The 19,622-nt window shown below is 43.5% G+C and overlaps 1 long non-coding RNA gene across 1 annotated transcript; it reads left to right on the plus strand.

Moving 5' to 3' along the window:
- Positions 1-708: 708 nt before the first annotated feature.
- LOC116997188 lies at positions 709-19,001 on the plus strand. The gene is made up of 3 exons (XR_004418119.1): positions 709-958; positions 16,052-16,110; positions 18,251-19,001. It is a non-coding gene; the product is annotated as an uncharacterized LOC116997188 (long non-coding RNA).
- Positions 19,002-19,622: the final 621 nt, after the last annotated feature.

Genomic DNA, 19,622 nt, shown 5'->3' on the forward strand with positions numbered 1-19,622 from the left:
GTGGCTCCGAGATGGGAGAGACCCCGAGCTGGGTGACGGGCACTGCCCTCGGCGGAGGGGCCGGACGGCGCTCGAACAGGAGCGTCTGTCGTGGGTGTTGGTGCCGGTGCCTTCATCCGCCGCCGGGGCCGCACGGACAGCCCCGCGCGCCCTGCCGCTGAAGGGAGCCGGGGCTGGGAACTGGCTCCGTCCGTCTGCGCAGCCACATCAGGAGTTTTCCCAGAAGTAGCCAGAAAGCTCCGGTATTGCGGTGAGCTCCCACTGCAAGAGCAGGGCTCCCGGGCTGCCACCGCCGCCTATAATGCTAAATCACGGCTCTGCGTTGTGTCCATGACTGGTCCCTTGGCAGCCTCACCCGCGGGCAGCCTCCCGAGCCCAGGGGAGGCTACTGACGTGTGGTACAGCGAACTGCAAAAGCGCCCGAGCTTGCCCCCATCCCGCCCCGCTGCAGCTCCCGGCCCGTTCGTGGCTGCCGTGATCTGGCAGCAGCTGGGGCGCGCCTGGAGCAAAGCAGGAGTCGTGTTCGCTAAAGCACTAATCGCCTTTTTAGGGGAATCGAGCGCGCTGGCAGCGGGGTGTCAGCAGCCCCCCGGCCTCACCGCGCGGTCCCAGCATCTCCTGTTGCACCGCCCGTGCAGCCGAGCCTGGCTATGGCGGCAGGACGGTGCTGCCCGCCCGCAGACCTGCTGCCCGCAGCATGCCCGAGATGGCGTGCCATTGGAAATGACCGCGCTAAAGCCTCGCTCCCTCGCTGCCCAGGCACAGACAGCCCTTGCACGGCAGGAGGGTCGTACTCACCCGCTCTAAGCATCGCCTAGCCGGAGGAAATAGAGAGCCCCAGGAGAAAGGGAGAAACAGCACCTCTAGTTCGAGGGTCTTTCCCAGAAGTGGAAGAGCTTCAAGCAAGACCAGAACTCCCCCCACCTGCTCAAAACACTCGCTCAAACCACTTCTCTATGTAAGTGCTCCAATTATATTTGCTCAGCAAAGTCTTAGCCGTGTTTTACATTACTGTCCTCTCCCGTTTTCCTCCATTTTCATAGTTGCACTGAATCGCAGATTAGATTATAGACTCCATGGGCAAGAGATCACCATTTGTTGTACAAACCACTGTAACTGGGACCAATGAGCCATGCTTTCATGCAGTTAGGTCACTCCACTGACTGGCTGCTTGATTCTGACCCAGTTGTTTTTACTTTTGTAGCTGGACTTCCCATCTACATTTCTCACTGAATAACTGGATCTCTGGTTACAGATCCACTGTTCCTCCAAGAAATATATACATAGTTCTTTCAATTTCCCCTTGTAAACAATGTTCCCGTTTGCTTTTTGCTTCATTGCAAAAATAGTGTATGGTAGGAATGTCCAGTTCAGTTTTCAGTCCTAAGAGGTGAGGAATCCAACAATGCCTTTTCCAGCACAGGAGTAGCTGGAGGTAGAGTACCAGCTGGAAAGCAGGTGTATGGAGTGCTTACTGAAACTCCAAACGTTTTTCTAAGGAAAGCTGGAGTTGCACCAGGGAGCTTCTCCATGTCCCCAGTGTCATCATCTGACGTGGCCCAGACATCATGGGAAGGCTTGGGGAGTAACCTACAGTCACAGATGTGGAATTGCTGCTCGATCTCCCCAGCTGATGTCCCTCCTGCAGTGCTTCTTGTTTCTTCCCTGTGATTTGGTGCCCATCTGTGCCTCCCCCTTGCTCACAGTGCCCTCCAGCACAGCCCTCTTGTAGCTTTCTAAACTTGCCTCCAGTTTGTGATGAGTTTCTAAGGTGAGACCCAAAACTGTAGAACCCATCACTCCATTCTTGGTCTTGCTGCAGCATGTGCCAATGCCCACAGATGTCTGACAAAAACACTGGCAAAGTTGCGTGGGGATTCAAGTTGGTCCAGCCACCTCGTGACTTATTTCTCTCAATAAATATACTGTTTACCCAGGCTGTCTCTGCCCCAGTACAAACTCCCAGTGCCCTGGCTCCCACTTGGAAGGGTCACAGTTATTGTGTGATTACAGATTATGTCCCTTCCCTCCCACATTTACAAGAGAATGTAACCTAGTGGCTGGCATTACACCCAACTCTCACAGCTTCTAAGCTTTCCAAACTGTTACACGGGCTTATCTTCTTGCCATCATCCCTTACTCCTACCAAAAATTTTACAGTTAGAAAATTCAGGTAATTTATAATAATAGTCAACAATCTGTGGACACACCTCCAAATCCTGTGTAAATTTGCTGGATTTTTTCCCCTGTCTTATTACATTTCATTAGTCCCATCACCTAGCTGAGAGTGCAGCATTAGACCCTCCTGAACATGCTACAACAGGGAAACTTTAAGGTCAAAGCTTTTCTAAGCAACAAGCTGAATGATGTTATTGCTCCTGACCTTACACTGTGTTCTCTACAGTTTGCTAAAATCAGGTCGGCCTTGATTAAGCATGTTGGCTGCTTACACATGGGTCATCCTTATGTGACCTGAGATTAACCAAAGGGTTAATCCCACAGTAAATAGGAAATCAAATTTCTAGTGGAAAAATGCAGCTGCTAGTGGGGAACTGGCAGAGTGAAAACAAGAGGAACCAGGTCCTCATCTTACATCCTTTGCTACCTCAGTCCATTTCTCCTTTCTGGTTGAGGCTGAATGTTGGGGTGCTAGGGGATGGAAGCAGGAGTAGCAGCACTGCTCTGCCTCCTTTTTTGCCGAAGTTTCTCATTTTGTGTGAGGGGACTTTCACCCTTGTTCATAAATTTACTGCTAACATAAGCCTGAGGGACCCATTGAAGCCTTGCCAAGATTCAGCAATCAGATTCAGTGATGGCTGGAGCAGCCCCTTGGGGACTTTCCAAAGTGAGAACAATCTTCAGATTCCTCTGGATCCCTTTTGCTGTTGCTGCCTTCTTTTAGGGACATGGTTTAGTGGTGGGCTTCTCAGTGCTGGGTTAATGGTTGGTTGAACTCTTAAAGGTCTTTTTCAACCTAATCAATTCCTTGATTAGGTGACTCTGGAGGATGCTCCATCTGATTGCCCAGGGTGCTCCAGAGTTTGGCACTAGAAGCTCATCATCCAGGTCCTTGTACATCCCAGCTGTCTGGAGACTGTCGTCTCTGGCTGTGAGGTAGGGACACCATTGCTTTCAGCCTCAGTCATGTCTCCAGCAGCTCCAGGACACCTGGCAGCCTGTGCAGACACTGAAGGAGAGGTCTACACCTCCGTGGTCCACAAATAAAACATTGTCAAGCAAGTGGGCAGCTGCATTTATATTTCTGAACAGTCTTGGGGCATAAACAGCAAGAGGAATGTATGACAGAAATGCCAGCTGGCAGAGAGAAGGTCTTGAGTGAGGTCTGGTTCCCAGAGAAAACCCTAAAAACTCTTCTGGGGGCTGAGGGGACAGAAATAAAAAGAGAAATTCCTTTTGCCACTTAGTAAAAGAAAAACTAACCACAACTTTCAAAAAATAAGAGTTAAAAATAAAATAGAAAAAAACTATAAGCAAATGATTAAAGAACATTTCTCTCCTTCATGTTTCCCCTCCCCACCACAAAAAAAAATGGTTGTGGTTGAGTTTTTTATATTGCAGGATTTCAAATAAAGTTGACTTTTAAATCTTGCCCTGACATCTGGTTTGTAATTAATGGAGCAGTAAATAGGAGGGAGACAGAAGCTGCCTCAGAAGCCTGTCCTTGATACATGACTCTCCAGCACTATAGCTAGATGAGCGATACCACCCCCAGGCTCCAGCACTTAAACAAAATCCAGGCTGGTTTTGGTGGCAACACAAACCATTTCATCTTCCCCCTAGAACAAGGCTGCCAATTATCTTGCTGCAGTTGGGGATTTGATGCTGGTGACAGACATTGAAGGAAATATCAGCATTGTGGGGATATGGATTGCCTAATATAACTGACCTTGCTAGTATCTTAATTGTGTTTTGTTTTACCTGAGGACAATCTGCTTCAAGAGGAAAATGATGCTAACAGCTGCTATGTTTTCTTCATTGCTCAAATATTAACAAAAAGGCTTCTGTAAGGGAAGGTAGAAAACACTGTTCTGTGAAGGTGCTTGGGTTACAGGAATTTGAAGGGTTTTGAAGACATTATGAAAACATTTGATCTTCCTCTCTTTCCACAAATGAAGTGATGCTGTGAACTGGCCACATCACATCACCCATCACTAAGGTGATACTGGGAGGACAGTGATGCCACAGCTCCTGTCCCTACTCCGTAAGTGTGCAGCTGTGTAAGGGCAAAAGGAGGCCCTTACAAGGGCCAAAACCTCATGTTTTGGTTCTTCCCCACCTCCATCTGCATTCACCCATTGCAGGGAAACCTCTCCAGGAAGCAGATTGACATTCCCAAACTTATAAAGGCTATAGAAGACTTGATGGGACCATGATGACTTTTGCTACTTCATTACAGATTTCAGCTGGATTTCAGCTCATACCCCACAGGCTGAAGCCATTTGCCATTTACCAAATTTGCCTGCAGTGGAGTTATTTATTGATCTCACCTCGTCATAAATAGGAAGATTTGGCTTCCTTTGGCATGATATTCTCAGCAGTCTGTTCCCTACAAGCATCATTAGATGTTGCAACTCACAGAAGAAAAGGCCTCCTAGTACAGAAGGCCATGGTTATCAATTTTATGGATATCAGTAGTGGCTTTCAGGGAGGCTGAGTCCCAGCTGCGCTCAGTGCAGGTGTGTGTGCAGACAGGTGGATGGTTCTGTGTGCAAAGAGGGCAGCAACTGAAGAGACCAGAAGACAAGACAGCAGGACAGTGGGAGAAATGAAGTTTCTGAGGGATGCATCTGCTGCATGCTGGTCTGGGAAACTCCATGCCTGCCTCCAGTAAAGTTTAGGCAGGACAGAGAAACATGCTGGTTGCCTAATTTCCCAAAAGGGCTCAACCTAGGAGGCTTTCAGAGAGCAGAGATCAAGACCAGATGAATCACAGCCACAAATACTTAATTTTGTTATGGTCACACTTCATCCTGCTTTTGTGCTAGCACTGGAGCATATTCAGTTCTGCAGGGATGTGGTGCAGGGAGCTGAGCCCACAGGCAAATATTTACATTTTTGTCTTTCCCCCATGGTCCCAATAATTCTTTCTGTTCTAAGGCTACCTTATTCGATAAAATTCCTCTGACCCAGAGGTGCAACAGATAATTCCCCAGGGCTGTTGCCCAAGACCTTTCTGCCACCCCCTACTCCATGATACCCTCTCTATTTCTCCCTCCATTTTCTTCAGGTCACACCAAATTCCCAGGTCCTTTTCCCACCAGAACTGGAGGCACTTCCTGACAGAAGTATGCTACTGCATCTTTGCTTGCCTATGCAAAGGAATGGCAGGATTTGTTGTGTAATAAGGTGCAGGTATGGCCTGGCCACTGCAGAGCAGATGGCAGTGCAGGGACCACCACTGCCAGCAACAGGTGCTAAGGGGCGGATGGAGCATGGGAGATGCTGATAAGGAAAACCAGTGGCAAGGGTGGGAGAAGACAAGCAAACCAACGTGGAAAGCTGGCTAGAAACATCTGGGCAGAGCAGCACCCAAAAGGAACAAGCTGGAAAATTGTATTACTAGGAAATAAACCACATCTGAGCTGGGTGCCTGCATCTCAGAAAAGCAACAAGGAAGATAACAGCTCCCAAAAGGAAATAGTGATTCATCTCTTTGTAGGGAATGTGACAGAGGAAGGAAAGGCAGCACTGAGCCAGAGAGAGCTGCTGCTCTTTTCTGACAATGCATCTCCAGCTTCTGAGCCCATCCACCTTGTTCATGCACAAATGGGACCTGGTAAATGCCCATTGTGCAGGAAACTTCAAAGAGGTGAGGTTAATGCCTGCTCTTGGCAAGTGTGTCAGAATAGAGACTCTCTTTTTTTTCTTTTTTTTTTTTTGTGGGTGAACACCCATGTGCAACCATTAAGGACAATGGCAAAATGCTTTCCTGGCTGATGAGGTAGGAAAAGGGAAAATGCATCACTTCAGGTGCCAGTGCCTGCATAGAAGGCAAAGGCAGTGGTCGCTGGAGGATATCTCCAGCAGAACCTGGGGGGAAAGCACCAAGCCAAAATCATGAAGCATATATCTCGTTGTTCTGAAAATATTTTTTCCACTTAGGACTTAGCCTTCTTTACTTCCAAGCCAGGAGAAGGAACTCAAAACCAGCATCATGCTCCAAGTACTGCTAATATAACAATCCTTAGCAGCTGCCATGCAGGATTCTCCACTTACATTTGTTTTCCTTCTTTTGTGGCATTTGATTAAAGTCCTGCTATCCTAAATATTAATTAAAGTGCTTGGAGGCAAGGCCTAAATTTCACTTTGCCTCCTAAGTTCACCAGCTCCATCCTCCTCCTCCAAATATGTTTTGCTATAAATTACTGGCACTGTTTCTGTTGATAGTCAACATAATCAAACATTTGTAAGCATGCTGTCTCTTCAATCTGTTCAGTTGATGCACTTTACCTGATCTTTCATTAAAGTAATCAAAACACTTGCTGTGCCACGTCTAATGAATGTTGCATGTATGATTAAGTACTTTCATTCATATTGCAAGTTTGATTTAATGTAATCTGCCTTTCAGACAGCCATTAGCCTAGCTCCTGCGTGAATTCGATTAATTGGCTGAATTCTTCCAGATGTCCTTTAAGTATTACAGGAATTTCTATGTAAAAACAGCAGGGACCATCTAGCAGAGAAGCAAACAATGATACGTTATATTGCTGCCCTGACTTACAAAAAGCTGGATTCATTTTCATTAATAAAACATCTGTACTGCTGCACAGCTATGCATCAAGATGCATTTATTTTATATGTTTATTTCTCTTATGACTATAAACAGACAGTTAAACAGAAGCACGGTATGTTCAGTTGGAAGATACACAAACAGAACTGTACCAGAAATGAAAATCTAAATGTCAGAGTTAGGACTTCTAAAATAAGCATCATGTGTTGTAACAAACATGATAACAACTCCTATGGCTACGTAGTATTTCTTAGGATAAAGGCATTTTTCTTAGAGAATGATGAATCTGAAAACAGTTGATTCCTGGGTTGAAATGTCCTATGTCCAGTTTATGGCTTATTGTACCTTTAAGTGGGAGGAAAAATGCACTTTTAAATGGTATGCAGTAAATAGAAAAAGTGTCATTAAATTAAACAGTTTTTCTTAAATCTTAAAATGAGAGTTATTTTCTTTTTTTTTTTTCCCACAATGTTACACTTCAGAAAGGAATTACTTTTTCCTAAGAAGCGAAGTCCCCAAAAGCCAGTTTGTGTTTCAGTGTCTACTGTACCCAGACTGTGCAGGACATGGTGCTGTTTCAGGGCATGGGGAGGATGCCTCCACAACTCAAAGTAGCTCCTTTCACTTTCTGCTGACCTTGCTAGACCTGAGAGCACCTCTTGAAGAAGGATGTGACATCTCAGAACTTGCTTTCCCCTTTTGTCCTCTCTCCCCCTGCCTACCCTTCTTATCCTCGGGAATGAGTCCATCGGGCAGGCTGGAGAAGTCTGGCAGGAATTTAACACTGACCCTGTGGCCCTGAGTTCAGCACAGCTTAATTTTCCTGAATGTGTGGCACTTCTCATCCAAATCAGAGAGCTGCAGGGCTCTGCCTGTCACCACCACTCGGTTTCACTGGGCTCTGCCAAGTCAGGAACTGAGGAAGGGAAAGGAGCAGCAGCACTGCAGCAGTGTTGCAGCTCCCCAGCAGTGCTCCTTCTCACCTGGGGAACAGTCAGGTCACAGTCTTCCCTCTCCTCCCTGGCTCTCTCTTTTCAGCTGCTGCTCAGCCTTATAGGTGTGTTTGGTCCTTTAGGTACCTCTCTTGTCTTGGCAAATTATTTGCACTTTGCACCACATCAGGACTTCACTGACTGCCCTGTCAAAATGAGCAGGAGCTTGTACTAGCCAGTTCATTTTCAAGGGCAGTTTTAATAGATGATGGTTTTACAGGACACATCTGAAATAATATTGTTCAGCAAAAGTTGTGGTAAAATGAAAGGGATTGAGACTTGCTAAATTGTATCCCCTTTTTCCTCCCAGCATAGTCACTGCACTGACCAACGGCTTGCTTCTTTGTGTACACATTCTCTTCTGCTTTCACTTCTTTCTCTGTTTCTTGCTTTTGTTCCTATGTTGTCTATTATCCTCCTACAGCAAAGGTACCCCTAAAAATACTGTAATTCTATTCTATTCTATTCTATTCTATTCTATTCTATTCTATTCTATTCTATTCTATTCTATTCTCAATATTATCTGTATCCTACTACAAAAAACACTTTAAGACCAATTTTCTACCACAACTGTGTTATGAGACTTTGCTGCAGTACCCACATAACCTCATAAAAGCCTGGCCCTGCTATTGTGCCTAAATCATTACTCTAACCATTGTAAGGGTCTCCTGCCCATGACAGGGAAAGCAGGACACAGGGAGCTGATTGGCTCCCTTGATCTCTGTTCCAGAGGGATTTTCTTAGCAGGGAGAGCAGTGGGCTGGCTGGAGAAGGGGAGTGAGTGGTGAGCAGGAGGTGAGGCAGGCTTTCCTCTGCAAGCCACAGGAGTCTCGGCAGCAGCAGGAGAAGCACTTTCCCCTTTGAGACATATCAGAAACCTGACTCTCAAAGCAACAAAAACTGTTTCTAGATTTTTGCAGAGAAGAAAATGGTGTAAATATCACCTATAGGTGGCCAATCTAAAAATTAAATGTAGCAAAGAAAAGCAAGCCTTTTCTAGTTGCTAGTGTTGTGTGATTTTCAAGGCAGATGTGGAAAAGTCACATCTCCTTTTGAAGCCCACGAGACTGAAAAATTAAATCAGGGGGCTTTGTCATTGATGTTTTTCTAATACAAATGTTTTGAAATCCCTGCCTTTCATGTGTCTCTTACAAATAAGCAGAAATGTGTGATGAGTCATTTTTGCTTTTAATTCCTTTAATAGATTCTTACCTCACCCACTAACGTCTAAACAATTCTCGTTTCTGTAACAATCCCTTCTTCAGTGGTAAATATTGCTCTCAGACAACATCTTTTTTGGAGGTTCATTATGTTCATTCTGTGGCTGAGGCTCATTATACTCAGTTATTTATTTAAAAGAACAAAATGACAGCAAATGCCTGCATGTATCATGTCTCCCTTTACACGTGTATTAAATATATTTCAGCAACAAGGCCCAACACTTTCATAGTTTTGAAAAAAACAGCTGGCCTTCCTTTCTAGCCATCAGTCCTTGAGAAAGGAATACTGAGAGGTGATGCTGGAGTCTAACCTTGCCTGCTAAATGAGATTCCACTGACGCTAATGGGAAATTTGGCAAAGACAGGAAAATAATTTATGAACTATTTGAATATTTTCAATTACAAAATTAAAAAAAAAAACCTTGGAGAATTATTAAGAAGGAAGAAGCAAATGAAAATGCCACTATAAGGCATGGTGAAATGGTATATGTGGAACCAGTCCAAGAAATAATTTTGATACCAAATGACAGGTTTGAGTCTTCCTGAAGTACCAAAGTATCACACATCTCACAAAGAGCTTGACAAAAAAGCTCACAACCTTTACACAGGAAAGAGCCCTCAGCCATTTAAACTAACATTTCACTAATCTGACATTCATAGCTTCTGTTCATGTTCTTCTAAGCCAAACCCCAGCTCTAAAAGCATCACCCACTTCTGTTCACACCCAACTGTCTCTGGCCCTCAATAGAGAGGTTCTAACTGGTGCACAGTCATAGCAAAAGGTTTTTGAGATTATAATCAGCATAATTATAAAAATGGAGTGAGGTTTGGCCTCAGCGAGCTGTAAAACACATTTTTAACTAGGCCATTGATACAGAAGAGACAAGATGAAAAACAAGGGAGGAGGGCAAAGGTTTGGCTGTGTGGCCATTCTGGGAAATGACTGAAAAACAAGAACAAAGCTATTCAGAGCAGGTTGTTAAAGAAAGAAAATATCTTAAACAGGCCTGAAAGATAGGAAATAGAAATATGACACGGTCGCTTACAAAGCAGAGGTCAAAAAGACATCAGTAATTAATGATTAAAAGATAAAGAACCAAGCACTTAATTTCAAAGAAATTGTTGGGAAAGGCATAATGGGACTGTGAACAGGAAAAAAGACTTTGCAGAAGTAAATGGAAATGAAAAATATCTCAATAGGGGGAAAATGGATAATTGAAAAAGTAGAACTGCAAATTGCTGCAGAAATTCACCTGGAACATAAACCAGTTATTTTGGAGTAAGGATGAAATATAATTTTGAATGGGTCCATTTTTTTTCAAAGGGACCTCCAGGCATACACTGCCAATTTTGCTCTGATATTTTTCCATTGGAGTTTTTGTGCGTGGAATATATGAGTGAAAATGTCTACAGTATGTCTGTGTTTGAAAGTTTAAAGAATGCTTTCTGAAATGCAGACCAGTGGATTTTTCTTCTGTTTCATCAAGAGATTCTAGAATAAAAGGGGTGGGAAGCAGAAGCCAAGAATAATGGAGAACAGCAGATGTTTTGAAACAGCAGTTTCAGCCCTATTAGCATCTTCCCTTGTTTTCTTTATTTTTTTCTGAGCTTCAGCTCAGGTGAGCAAATCTTGATAATCATGGAGTGCTAGAATGGCCTAGGTTGGAAGTGATCTTAAATATCAGCTTGTTCTAAACCTTCCACTACACCAGGTTGCCCAGAGCTCCATCCAGCCTGGCCTTGAACACTTCCAGAGATGAGGCACCCACCATTTCTTAAGGCAATGTGTTCCAGTGCCTCACAGTACAGAATTATTTCCTAATATCTAATCTAAGCCCACCCTCTTTTAGTTTGCAGTCATTCCCTATTGTCCTGTCGTCACACTCCTTTGTATAAAGTCTCTCTCCATCTTTCTTCAGGCTCCCTTCAGGTACTGGAAGGCCACAATTAGGTCATCCCAAAGCCTTCTCTTTTCCAGGCTGAACAACCCCATTTCTCTTAGCTTTTTCTCATAGGAGAGGTGTTCCAGCCTGCAGCCATCTTGGTGTTCCTCCTCTGGAGTCACTCCAGCAGGTCCCTGTCCTTCCTGTGCTGGCACCCAGAGCTGTACACAGCCCTGCAGGTGGGGTCTGACAGAGCAGAGCAGAGGGGCAGAATCCCCTCCCTGCCCTGCTGCCCACGCTGCTCTGGATGCAGCCCAGGACACACTTGGCTCTCTGGGCTGGGGGTGCCCATGGCTGGCTCATGTCCAGCCTCTCAGCCAGCAGCACCCCCAAGTCCTGGGCAGGGCTGCTCTCCATCTGTCCATCCCCAGCCTGTGCTGGTACTGGGGGTTGCCCCGTCCCAAATGTGGTACCTTGCACTTCATCTTGTTAAAACTCTTGAGATTTCCCTGAGCCTACTTCTTGAGTTTGTCCAGGTTCCTCTGGATGACATCTTGTCTTTCAGGCACCTCAACAGCACCCCTCAGCTTGGTGTCATCTGCAAACTTGCTGAGGGTGCACTTGAACCCTTCATCTATGTAATTAATGAAGATATTAAATAACACTAGTCTCAGTACAAACCCTTGGAAGACACCTCTTGTCACTAATGTCCATTGTGACTCTCAGCTGTTGAATGCAGAGTGTAAAACAACAGTGGAAAGTCAAGATTGTATAGGCTCAGCTACACTCTGGAGTTGTATCAAAAGGAGTTAATCTAAAAAAAAAGATTAAGTGACTGTATAACTTTCTCATAGTCGCTGGTGCACAAGGTTGTCGCACTACTTCCACCTGAAGATGAGGGATAGGAAATAATCGCTATTAGAGAATTGTTTCAATTCAGTTTCCAGTTAGGCTCCTCCTCATTTTTTAAATTTTTTTTTTCTCCAGACTGTATGAGAGACTCCTTTACAAAAGCCTACAGTTGTGTTAAGCAGGTCACGGTTTCGGAATAACCAAGCCTAACCTTCTCTACCCTTGGCTGAGTCCCCTGATGCTGGTGAGCAGATCCCCGGTGTGTGGAATGACAGAGCCCTGCACAGAGGCACATGGGGCACTGAAAAATTTATCTCCTCTTCTGAAGAAGCTGCCACACCAGAGGTTTGATGTATTATGTAGTAATGCACAAGCCCTCCCACCAGTCAGTGACTGCTCCAGCCCTAATCAGAAGGATTGATAACCACATCACCTCTGTACTGCAGAGCCAGCTCAGACACTAATTCCCAAGGGCTGGACCACAACACTGAACTTTTACATGAAGAAGTAATCTGAAGTGCTGTGGATTGTAAAATACAGGAGTTTTGGCTGTTGTGGGAGAGGATTGGTGACACATCTACCTGGAATAGCTGTGGGTCTCAGGCAGTGAGGCAGGACACATATGGCAGCTGCTCTGCATAAAGGTAACCAAGTTTAGCAGAGAAGACATGATGCCGTGTCTCAAATACTGCTTTTTATTAGCACATCTATGTGTGGATCCAGAGAAAGAGTGTTCATGATGATCTACATTTTAATGGGACGTGGAAAAATTAAGAGTATCTGTCCTGACATTTCCTGAAACCAGTCAAAAGACATCGTAACAGCTGTAGGTGTTCAGTGAAGGCATAAAGCCCTTAAACACCGTAAGTCAGTCTGGGTGCATCCCTCTCTGGATGCTGAACCATAATCCCTAAGTGCCCAGCACTCACATAGGCTTAATCCTTTTCAACAATGGGATGAGCTGGAGGCTATATCCTTTCAAGATTTACATAACACCCCAGCACACATGTCTTTTGGGAGGATAAGAGCTGCTTAGTATGTTCTGCACTCACATTCTTACAGCCATTTGGTTTACATCCACGTCTCCCCAGCGGGAAACCCCAAGCTGATGACATTGCCCTCAACCCATCACCATGCTGGTGGTGATGGGCTCAGCCCAGCAGACGGCACTTCTGCACCCCGTGTCCTGGGTGTAGCCCTTGCCCTGTCACACAATGCATCATTGGAGCCACCCCATTGTGACCCCCCCAACAGAGCCGGGTTCTGTGTTCTCCAAAGATAAAGCAGCAGAAATGTGTAAGGAGATGAGAACTAGGGCAGTTGTGTGGGGAAGGACAATGGCTAACTGGCATCTCATGACAGGCAAGCCACAGCATCCTGGTGTAAGCCAGGTTCACAGCATTATGGACCTTGCCTCTCCCTTTATTTGTCTTTCTATGTGCAATACTTGTGCTGCGCCCTTACCTTAAGGGTGATCACCACAGACCTCCACAGTCAATGCTCCATTGCTACAGCACTACAGTAAGCCGTGTTTCAATTGGGTCAACTGGATACTGCATTCACTGGAATGAAGTTTACTTTGAAACAAAACTGTTCTCTGGTAAAGTTCATAGTTCCTTTGAAAGGGAGAAGCAATCCAGACATCAGCCTCCCTCACTTTAATTACTCTCAGTGTTTTCTTCATGCCAGCAATCTCCCATGGATGCAACAATCAATTCTCAGGACAAGGATAGGTGAACAACTAACACATCTGAACTGAACAGAGAAAAAAAGGGTATGAAACAGAGCAAAAACCTGCAATGAAAATTAGCCCAATCTTTAGTTGTCAGCTGATATCCTTGCATCTTTCTTTTCCCATCAGCCTTTTTTCCTTGACTTTCTTTTTGCAAGCCCTGTAGCAGCTTCATCTGCAAACTGGTGGATCCACAGAATTCCCTTGGCTCTTCTTCAGCAGTACAAGACAGCTGTGTCCAGCAGCACGCTTTCATTTTGCCAGGGATACATTCCTACATTATTAACTGTGGTGTTTTCAACATAAATTTTAGGCTCATGACACTTCTACAAATCTACAGTAGCCACAGTATAAAGTCCACACACATATGGATCATCCCCAAACCCAGGGAGAACTGGGTTGTAACAAGGAACTGAGGAAGAAACTTGAAAATGTAACAACGTACAAGTCAAACTGGACATTATTAAAGTCTGTTTCAAAAACATAATTATTTTGCCTTGTCCATTTCTTTCTACAGTGTGCATATAACATTATCCCTTGGATCACAATGTATAAAAATGTGTAAGAATTAGAGATTAAGGCTTGTTGTCATTCTCTGCCTGCTTTAGTTATTGTTTAAGCAATTCAGCCTCTGAGAATGGTGCTGAAAATAAAAATCTGGCACTTGCATGATAAATATCTGATAATGCAATGATGAAAGTCCCCTAGATCTGTCACCAGAGCCATTGTATAAAATTTATTCTACCAACAAAGGCCGAGTGCAGGCACACCTTAGCAGCTAGACTTGGCCACTTATTGTGTTTATGTGAATCTGGTAAATGGGGTGGAGTCAAAATCAGCATTATTGTAATCTTATAGGAAAACACAAAATGTCCTCATCTAATTTAACTGCTGCCTCAGTTAAGCCACTCTGTTCTTGAGGATATGTCTGTGCTAGAAATGTGATGTTGATTTTCCACCCCTTGTCCACTTACAAGTTTCACCACACCCTGCAAACACCTGGAGTACTAAAACCATACAGGGGCCAAGTACATGCTGCTGTACAACATTTCAGAACAGGCAAGAACAGAGAAATTTAAAAATCCCAGAATCTACAAGTCCTTCTCCTGACTACAGAGTGGTACAGGCTGTCTGTCAGAGAACAAGTCCCTTCCAACCCTGTTCCACCTGCAGCCTCACCACTGGGAGTCCAAGGGGGTGTCCTCCAAGTGCTTTGCCTCAGCAGCTCAAATAGATGACTAGTTCATTACACAAGGACTTAAAATGAGGGGAAATCCTCCAGGAATATCTTTATAGAGCAATGTAGGGCAGAGCATTAGCTTGCTCAAGATTTTTACAGCACCAGACCTGCACAGCGTCATTGGTGGCACAGGTTCTAGCCTGTGCATTCTGCCCAAGGAGGCATTACTGGCCTGCATCTCAGATCCCTGGCTCTTAAGGACAATGAGCCACCCATGGAGCAGAGAGGGAGTTAAAGAGGGAACATTTGGATGAAAATTCATATTGCGGTTTCAGGAGAGTTGGGGGGTAGAGGGTATACTCTCAGAAATACCGTGGCTAAAACATGCTTAAAGCAGGCACACACTAGGGCACAGTCAGGGGGATGCAGAGTTATACAGAGCTTAGTACAGAAATACAGCCAGGAAATGAGAACAAACATGAGCTTACAATGGGTTTGCTTATCATTTTTAAATACTGCCATAGAAAAAGACACCCAAAAGAAGACAGATATTATTTGCCCCCATCATTCCCTGCTGTCAAAGAAAAGGGAAGTGTTGGTTGTCGAATGATATCTTTCAGATTTAGATTACTTTTTTGGTGGGAGGGAAAGCAGGTAAGCAAGCCAAAACACAAATAAATACAAATTTGTATTTGTTTATCTATCTAGTTTTATGTTCCACAAGACTTTTTGTTAACCTAAAATTAAAAACAACCACAAAACCAAAAAAAAACCAAAAGAAAAAAATAAAAGAAAAAAAAAGAAAAAACTGGTAAAATAAGAGCTGCTGGGATTGCTAGGAAGAATTTTGTGACGGGCAACTTCCCACTAATAGCCCCTTGCACACAATGTTGTGGAAGAGAGAGAGGTGAAAAAACACTGCTATAAGCACTAAGGCCATTTAATCCTTAACATGGGAATGTATTTCTGCTCTTTTTCCCTCCCTAGATTCATTTTATGTTCCCATCAGAAGGTTAATTGTGTTAACAGGAGTTACAGCCACAGGGGAAAGATGTGATTGAATGCTGAGTGCAGTTTTAGCTGATAACCTCCGAGTGAGTGAAAGGGCACAAAAAGGGGTTGATCTCCTCTAAAGGGGTTGTCAGTCATTCAGGAAAAAGTGCAGCTCTGGGAGAAACAGCCTTATCTCCCAGGACACGAAGAAGAGAAGCTATCAAAATAATCATGAAGCTACACTCATCCCAGGCTCTGTGTCTGTGCCTGTGGCTCTGACACTGGAGTTAAGTGAGAATAACTGGTTTTTTTGTGTATATGAACAGCAGACCCTGACTTGATGCACATTCTTGAAGACTGATTAGATTGCATGAATATGTATAATTAACAACAGACCTCAAATAATTATACCTCTAAAAGAGTGGCATGAAATCTTTCCATCTTTCAGCTTGATAGCACAACTCCTGTTTGCTGGATTGAAGATATGATTGCATGCCAAGGTTTTAGGTAAGACTGCCTCTGAAATCTGTCACACACATTTGCACTTAATCAAAAAGGTCCATAATAGGGCCTTCATGAGAAGCAAGGCATTCTCTCCGTTATTTCAGCCCATGTCTAAAGTCACCCTGCAAAATTGCTAGGAAGTAGTTTGGAGAAGAAGGGCTAGTGTTTTTTAAGATTAAATATTTCCATAAACTGTAGTCAATGAGAGTGAGCATTTGTGGAAATGTTTGCACTCATAGACAGGACAAAGGACCGAGTGATATTTCAGTGCTAGAATACAAGCAGTGGAGGTTGTGTTTGATTCTCAAAGGTCATTGGAAATTCCAGAAACAGAAAGCCTTCTCCTCCTTTGTGCTCCAGAAATTATAAATGTCTTATGAGCACTCCAGAAATTGTTTTGGCTGCTGTTACCAGTTGAATTGCAGTTGTCCTTTTCTACCTTGTCAAATATACAGCTGCTTGTCCATTATATATTATAGCCATAATATAGCAGTGCGGTCCTGCAAGAGAGAAATAAGTAGATGGGCAAAAAATGCTTATATTTTTGTTTAAAATACCCAGGTATAAACCTGGCAATCTTTTTCCCCAAAGCATTTAAGTGCAAAAAAGTTCTGTAATATTAACATCCACAGTGCAACTTGAACAAAACAACTAAAAGGCTTATTGACTTGGTAGCAGGGAAAGCCAGTTTGAAATATTTGATCCTATCACCAGCTAAGCAAGTATGTGTAAAGTGTAAAGCCTGCACTTGTTGATTTCTGAGATAAAAATCAATAAAACTGTCCATAACCTATAACTCCTTGGTTTACCTCTCCATAGAGATCAAAGGAGAGTAATTAGATTTCTGCCTGACTAGCAGGGGTAGAAAACTGTTTCATTTTGGATCAAAACCTTCCCAGTGGATTACACCTTCTATCCACTGCCTATCAACACTTAACAATTGCTTCTGTATTTGACTTTGACAGAACTACCAGAATGTTACTATCTAATTTTCAGTGTAGTTGATAGAGGGCTTGGATGCTTTATTCTAGTGTCAGATTATAAAATTAATTCTTCTCACTTTGTATCTTACATTTTTACTCTGCCTGGTGCTTTGTAAAAGACAGCCTTGCTAATGTGATTAATAATTTAAAAACAAAACTACAATAACCATTCTACCTCTAATTTACAACACGTAAAAAACCCTTTATCTATTATTGATGATCCAGTCTTTGTATTCAGATATCACTCTAAACAAGCAGTTGTCTGCCTTGGATTGTCTTTGCATTTCATATTCAAATGAGGTGGACGCTGTTGCATATATTTTCATTTGATGACATTTTAATATCACCAGATGCTATTGCCTGCCCGGAGATAACTGTTCCAAATACTGCCTTCTTCCCCCTCTAAGCACAGTGATATTAGGTGATGAGCAAGAAGCAGGTCATGCTTTAAAATAACATTTTATAACACTTGTTACTATCATGGTGGTTTTGCATTTTAACAGTCCAAGAGTATCTGTAGTAATGGTTATTTAAACAGAAATGTCACTCTGCATTTTGATCTTTCTTAACTAAGCAGCTTTTTGAACAGGTTGAGAGCATGAAGTATCAAATAACAGATAGCACTCACAACAATTTCCTGTCCTAGATAGAGATTAATATGTTGGAAAATATGTGACAGTTGATGTTCCATGTAATGAGCTGTGGTGATGGACAGATGCAATAAATTCATGCCCTGATGCAGAGGGCTTTGTCAGATGAAGTTCACATGACAAACAGTCACCTGAAGCCTTCCAGCACCTCCAAGTCTACTCAGAGTAAGCTTTTGGGGACATTTTGCTTACTTATTTGCTTACAAGATTGACAAACCTCCCAAATTCTCACAGGTCTGAGTCTTTAGAAAGTGAAAACTAACCTCATTTTTAAAGAAGAATTTTTACATTTTTAAGCTTGCAGTATTTGAACCTGGCCACAACATACACTTGTATAAAAATATTATATAAAGTTTGACCTTACCCTAAGCATATAGTTTTAGACAGAAACTCCCAAGAGACAGAACATTTTTCACTATTTCTTGAGCAACACAAAGCACCCTAACCTCTAAAAAGGAATATATGACTAACTTTTTTTTCCTACCTGTGGTTTCTCTGTCCCTGCACAAGACCAGCACACAGAGAGAGTTGTGTGCAGTCTTGGAGGGCTTCTTTTGGCACTGCATCCTGACACCAAGAAAATCTTCAAATGGTGGCAGAAGCTGGAGTTAAGGTGGGTGCATTCTGCCCTTCTTCCAGGGACCACTATAGGGAAATCTATGAAAACATCTATAGAAAAAACAGACTGCTTGACCCCTCCAGGGATAGGACCCATCCAGGCTGCAAGACCCCTCTCTCCTCTGTGAAGGGAATGGAGGAGGGTGATGGAGTCAACTAGCTAATCCAGGATATGTCTTGGCATGCCCCTAGACCTTCCAGGTTTGAATGATTAAATCTCCTCTTGCTTGATCAAAGCAGTTAAAAAGAGCAAGTGTCCCATCAGAGTTCACCCAGACCAGAGCACAAGGGCGGAAAGATCCCAAGCTTCAACTCTTATAGCTCCATTGAATGACAGGCTGGCACTGTGTTCATGTTCAGAAGCAAAATTGACATTTTCCTCTCCCTGAAAGAACACAACTTCGAGCATAGACTCATGCTGATATGGCTGTACTCCTGCCCTTCAGATCATTCACATGGCCCTGGCTCAGGCAGATTTACTGTACTCCCCAGTGTGAGATTAATAGATCCAGGACAGCCCCAGCATCTCCACTGAGGGAGTTCTTTCCACTGCAAAAGTTTTGGGTGTTTCCACAGACAGCATGCATGCTCTCTGCCATGCCTGAAATGGAGACAAAAGTCAGTGCTCACCCCCAAAGGCACAAAAAGGGCTGCACTCTGTGCTTGGTGATAATTGTGCTCAGCATGCCATGTAACACCACCAAGCAGCAGGGAAATGATCTGGGTTTGCAAATTCATATACAAGAGGGTACAAATTGCCCCACTTGCTTTGTCCCTGCCCGGACTCACATCTGATCTCCAAATCCCAGCAGTTTTCACTATAGAGCCAGCCAACACCACGTCTGCCAAAGTGCTGTTCATAGACCAGACCAGTGGGTTCTGGTGGCTTTGAATAGAGATGTGATTGTTTGTGAAACGTGGTCGTAAATATTGTTAACTTAAACAAGCAGTTTTGAGAGTCTGGTTTTTTTTACCTCAGAATTGTCAACTGCTTTCCCTCCACTCTTCTCCATTTTAAATTAGTTTAAATTCTATCTGTGGTTTTATTTTTCCTTTAGCAAAATATCTCTTTATCCATTCTTTATCCTTCATCAGTTGCCATTAAATACTGATGATATGCATTAGGATTAAAAAAAGTGTCATGCTATATGATATGCTATTTCTAAGCCATATTCATTGAAGAGTTACACAGGTAGAAACTATGTTGTGTGCAGGTCCACAGAACATTTTTCAAGTGATAAAGCTGATTTAAGGTAGTCCTACC

The sequence above is a fragment of the Catharus ustulatus genome, chromosome 6 (assembly GCF_009819885.2).
Source record: "Catharus ustulatus isolate bCatUst1 chromosome 6, bCatUst1.pri.v2, whole genome shotgun sequence".
Classification (NCBI taxonomy): domain Eukaryota; kingdom Metazoa; phylum Chordata; class Aves; order Passeriformes; family Turdidae; genus Catharus; species Catharus ustulatus.